The following is a 5,700-nucleotide window of genomic DNA, read 5'->3' as shown; positions in this document are numbered from 1 at the left end:
TGACCCCAGGGTGCAGCATCGGGGAGGGGATGGATGAGCCTCCTGCCAGCCCTACCTGTGCAGGCAGGAGTGGGAGAGAGTGAAGGGGTGCCCCACAGGTCCTGCACTGGGACACAGGGACCCTGGCAGAGAAAGGGACCCTGGGGCTAGGGGCTCACCGATGAACCTGACAGCCTCCAGCCGCAGGGACTCCTGCGGGCTCCGCAGGTAGGTCTGGCTCTTCCACAGGTAGTACGTGGCCCTGCTCCTCTTCCTGGCCAGCTGGAGAGAAGGGTGCAGAGTTGGCACAGAGATGGCCCCCCCGTTGGGCCATCCCTCCACCAAGGACCACCCTTCTTCTCCCCAGCAGGACATTCCCAGCTCTCCGCTCTCCGCATTGGGGTTCGGAGGGAGCAGAGGGCTCCCAGGCAATGCTAGGGTGCCATCCTGGTGGCGGGGTCCCCTTTGGGACCCCGGAGGTGAGGACAGCCTGGAGCAGAGCCTGTTCCAGGAGGGTGCATGCAGCTGTGGGGACACTGCCCTTGGTCCCCTCTGCTGGGCACGGGCAGGGCTTACCCAGGGCAGATCCCAGGGGTGCTCGGGCTATGCTTACCAAGCACTCGCAGATCCTCCATGCCTGCGCCGTCTCGGCCAGTCGCACCAGCTGCCTCCACTTCAGGAACTGGCCAGCGCTGCGGAGGGCTTCCTGGGAGGCCTGGTGAGCAGCACAGATGCTACCACCACCATGGGGGGCACAGGACCCTGTGTCCTCCCTCCTGGTGGGGCTCAGAGCCTGTCCTGGCCCATGCAGGGAAGACGCACCAGCTGGGGACTGATGCTGCCAGCAGGTTCAGCACCCCAGGGGAAGAGGAGGGCAGCCACCCTCTCTGGCTGGAAGCCTGTCGGGGCTTCAGCGTTTCAGCTTTGGTGGCCCCAGGCTGCTGCGGAGCCGTAGTCCAGTCTCTGGGGCTGCAGGGACCCATGCCAGGGGCTGTGTGGAGGGAGCTGGGTGGGAAAGGGACCCACCTCCCCATCCACCAGGCAGCAGGAGGAAAAAGGCAGCAGTGGGCAGGGAGGGGGGCTCTGCCTGTTCCTAGGGACTCAACAAGCTAGACCTCACAGTGCAGTGTCAGCATTGCCCTCCCCAAAGGACCAGTCAGGTTGGGAATCCCACCTTGGCCACACTCTCGTCCTGGTCATGCAGGTGAAAGAGCAGCGGCAGCAGGCTGTCCCACACCACCTTCTTCATCTTCTTCTTTTCAGCACCCACCACGAGCCCCGTTGCAATTTGGAAGAGATGGATGGAGAGCTCCCGCACCGTGTCCAGCTCCTGGGGGAAGAGGGGAGGAGGACCTCAGCCACAAGCCCATGGCAAGCAAGGGGCTGACATGGAGACAGACATCCCCAAAATGGCTGCAGGCAGCCCTGCTGCAAAAGGCAGCGAGCTGCGGCATGCAGATGGTCTGCCCAGGGAGACTGGCGTCTCCGGGGCTGAGGGCCAGAGAGGGAGGCCCTGCAGAAGGCTGGAGGATGCTGCCAGAGCAGGGTGTGCATTGGTGGGGCTCAGCACGCCTGCTGCCATCCTGCCACCACTGTCCCCCGCTGCGGCAGGGAGGCCGAGCCGGAGTGAGTCCTTGGTGGGGGGTTTGTGACACAGCACGGAGCCACCAAGGGCAGCAATGGGGTCTGGGGACTGCAGGGCAAAGCATCCCCCTGCAGAGCACAGGGGCTGCAGTGGGAGGCGTGAATGGAGGTGCCCAGGAAGGGGGACATGGGGCTCTCCCCCAGCCTTACGCTGTTGAAAAGCAGCAGGAGCTTTTCAGCCAGTGCCAGGGCAGTGAGGCTGAGTCTCTTCCCCTCCAGCAGCCAGAGCATGTTGCCAAGCACGGGCAGGGCCGCGGCGCTGGCATCACTGTCATCATCCAGCAGCTGGTCCAGAACGTACGGCAGCAGGATAAGGGCTTTCCTTTCCTGTGTGAGACATGCCACCTCCTTTTTGTAAAGGAGCCACCGATCACAGGGGTGAAAACCCTCTCCATGAACACCGGCCTCCCCACTGGGTTCTCTGCAGGCAGTGCAGGTTACGAGGGCAAGGTCCCGGCAGACAGGGCTCACCAGCATGCCCATGGGAAGAGCAGGGCACAGAGGGGGAGGACAGACAGCACTGGCTCCTTGCCAGCCCTTCGGCTGCCCCCTTCTCCACCAGACCCCCCTGGATAGGCTGGTGGGTGACTGGCGCTGCCTGGAAAGCTGCCCAAGCTGCCAGCAGCCCCTGCCATGGCTGCTGTGTTTCACCCTGGGGCTCAACACCTCACGGCCAGGCCCTGCAGACCCCACGCTCAGGCCGGTTGCTCTGCCGCCAGCATCCCTGCTGGGACGTGCTGGCAGTGGGAGCCCGTTCCCGTCAGCACTGCTGCTTCTCTCCTTGGCATGGCACAGCCATGGGGCAGAGGGCCGGGGAGGCAGGAGAGCTGGCAGCAGCCAGCACAGCCCACAATGCCCAGGAAAGCCTGAGCTGCCACGTTACCCACTGTTCCACCCTGGGCTGCTGTCCCGGCTGCCCCCTACTCACTGTGTCAGGCCTCTCGGTGAGCCTGAGGATGGCCCTGAGCACCAGGCTGGGCATCCCCAGGCACTGGCTCTGCAGATAAATGGGGAAGATTTCCAGGGCACGGAACAGCTCTTCACTGATGTTGGTAAAGTCCAGCATCTGAAACACAGGCAGTGGGAGCTGCTGAGGTGTGGTGCTGGCTCCAACCATCAGCTCAGGACAAGGACGCAGGGCAAGACCAAGCCCAGACGGAGAGAGGCAGCAGGGATTGCAGAGAGTCCCCGTGCCCCACACCACAGCACATTGCTTGCTCATCTGCTCCTCCATGGTACCAACCAGAGCCCACCCACTGCCCCAGCTTTCCCCACAGTGGTGGGCATGGGAGAACCGAGCATCGGGGGGAGCTTGGAGTGGTGCCATCAGGCTCACCTCAATGAAGAAGACCATAGCGACCATCTGCCAGGTGGGGTCCTCTGTCCGGAGGAGCTCTACCAGATGGCAGAAGATGGCGGAGCGCAGGCGCCTTGGCATCTTCATCATCTCCCTGACGGGGAAGGAGGCACTGTCAGGCCTGAGCCAGGCAGGCACATCTTTTGGGGGTTTGCACCAGCCTGGACATCGCCAGTCTGTACCACTTTCTCCAAGTAATGGGGACCCCACTGCCATCAGCCCCAAGGGAGGGGGTGGCATGGGGTACCCTGTCCCCAAGGAGCAGGGAGAAGGGGCTCTCACCTGGCGATAATGCGCACTCCCATGAGGTGGGTCTGGGAGCTGAGCAGGGTGTCCCAGCCACCCTGCGCCTCGATGGCCAGTACCTGGCTCTCAAAGCCCATGCTGCAGAGCAGCACTTTCATGGACTGCACCGCAGACCTGCACAAGGAGAAATGCTTAGCTCCCACCCTGGCTTGGCTCCGGGTGGTTGGCAGGGATGAGAGGAAAGGGATGGAGCACCTGATGGGAGTGAGCTGATCCTGTCGGTGCTCCGTCCAGAAGATGTGCACTTCCTGCAGCGTCAGCTCCGTGGTGAATGACGCTTGGAAAAGCAGCGCCAGGAAAAGCTGGGGGAAAATTGCCTCCACCTGCCACAGGCAGACAGGCTGCAGGAGGATCTCGCTTATCGCCCTGGTTGCCTGCAGAAGACACCCGGACGCTGAGATGTCCCCTCACCCCTGGGGAGGTCAAGCCTTGGGGCGGGCAGGGAAGGGGAGCAGGGGCCCCGGACAGCTGAGATCAGCCCCGGAGGTCAGCAAGGCTTCGTCCAGCAACTCACAGCCAGGGAGAGGATGCGCGGGTTGTCCTTGGTGGAGGCGGAGGTCTTGCGCAGTGACTGGTTCACCAGCAAGCTGAGCAGCTCCCTCAGCACCTTGTCCGCAGCCCGGAGGTCAGACATCATCGCCCTCCACATGGCCCTGGCGACACTGCAGGGACACGGGGCTCTGTCAGCAGGGACACCCCAGAGGATGGCCGGGCTGAAATCCCTCGGGAGGGTCTTGGGGCCCCTCTCCTAGTGTGAGAGCAGCCCCCAAAGGCTGGTGGTCCCCTTACCGGGTGCACGTCGGGGAGCACTGCAGCAGGCTGGCCACCAACTCCCTGGGGTGTTTGCGCACAAGCACCACCAGGGCCCTGTCCAGGCTTTTGCGGGCTACCACCGCCCTGACGGAGGGCCGGCTTCTGTAGATGGCCCACACGACGTTCAGCACCTGGAGGGGAGACACGGGTGGGAGTGGGGATGTCAGCATGGTGAGCGCGGCCATTTCCCCAGCTCCTACTGGGAGCTGCTGCCGTTCCTAGTGCGGTATGCCAGCTCGAGACGGCGTCAGTGCTAGCCAGGCACAGAGCCAGGGGAGGAACAGTCCCCCAGTGGGCTGGAGCATCAGCTGTGCCACCCATGGGCTATTCACCTGCCCCGGCTGGAAGGCACGGTCCGCCACAAGGACATCCACCATGTGGGCAGCCAGCCTGATGCTGTAGGCGCTTGGGTGTCTCAAGCTCTTGATAGCCATGAGGATGATGTCTGCCTGGTCGGAGGACTGGAGGTATTTTGTGAACATCTGCAGGATGAAGGAGAGGAGGGGAGATTTGTTGCCTCACCCAGAGCATCACCCAGAGCATCTTGACTGTGCAGTGAGAGCGGGGGACGGAGCCAGGCTGCGCTGGGGAGGAGACTGATGGTGGGCATCAGGGTCCCGCAGGGGACTGAAGCTCCCTGAGGGCCTTTGCCTAGCCCCTGCTCAGGAACAGCGTGAGCCCCTGTCATCCCCACGCATCGGGTGTCCCTTCACTCACACTGAGCCAAAGGCACTTCTTACCGAGAAGATTTTGCGGGTGTGGCTGATTTTCAAAAGCTGCCAGGGCTTCATTGCTTGCCAGTCCTCCTGGAGCTGCAGCTGCTCTGTGCCATGCAGCCAGGGCCACCTGCCTGGGGGGGAGCAAAAACGGGGTGCTTAGAGAGAGGGTGCAGAAGTGGAAGTGCAGTCTGAGAGCATTGGGCAGAAAAGTTGCTGGCAAAGAAAAAGGGCACCAGACAGGTCCAGGGAGCAGATACCCAGGGAGGGTCCAGGGCTATTGTGAGCGGGGGCAAGGCAAAATGACTTTTCAGACTGCAGGCAGGCAGGCAGGTTGGATAAGGCTTTCTCTCGTCAAGGAGAGTGGCCCCTGACTGCCCATGCCTGGGGGATCCAGCCCGACACAGCTTGTCTTACTTCTCTGCTGCAGGACAAACGTGTGCAGGTGATAGAGAGCTTCTGCAGCCTCAGGACGCGTCCCCTTGTCCTTGCAGGTGCAACAGAGGGTGAGGTGCCCCACCAGCTTCCCCAGCATTACAAACTGATGTGTCTTGGAGCACTGATGCCTGCGGACCGTGGCTTGGGCAAAGCAGGGGCAGACCTGGGGGAAGAGAGGCAGTGTGAGCACAACGGGAGCCCCAGCTGCTCCCAGAGCAGCTAGGCAGCAGCCAAGAGCAGGGCAGGGCTGCCGGACCCAGGTTCCTGCCTGTGCCCGGGGCAGCCCTGCCCTGCCCTGCCCTGCCCTGCCCTGGGAGAGAGCATCGACAGGACAGGGGCAGGGCAAAGACCCCTGCTCCCGACCTGCTGGCTGGGTGCCCAGCTTCCCTGGGAGGTGCCGGGGCTCAGGGGCACAGGGACAGGGCACTGGGGCTGCCCAGACCAGGA

The sequence above is a fragment of the Accipiter gentilis genome, unplaced genomic scaffold (assembly GCF_929443795.1).
Source record: "Accipiter gentilis unplaced genomic scaffold, bAccGen1.1, whole genome shotgun sequence".
Classification (NCBI taxonomy): domain Eukaryota; kingdom Metazoa; phylum Chordata; class Aves; order Accipitriformes; family Accipitridae; genus Astur; species Astur gentilis.
Note: the sequence above shows the minus strand (reverse complement) of the source record.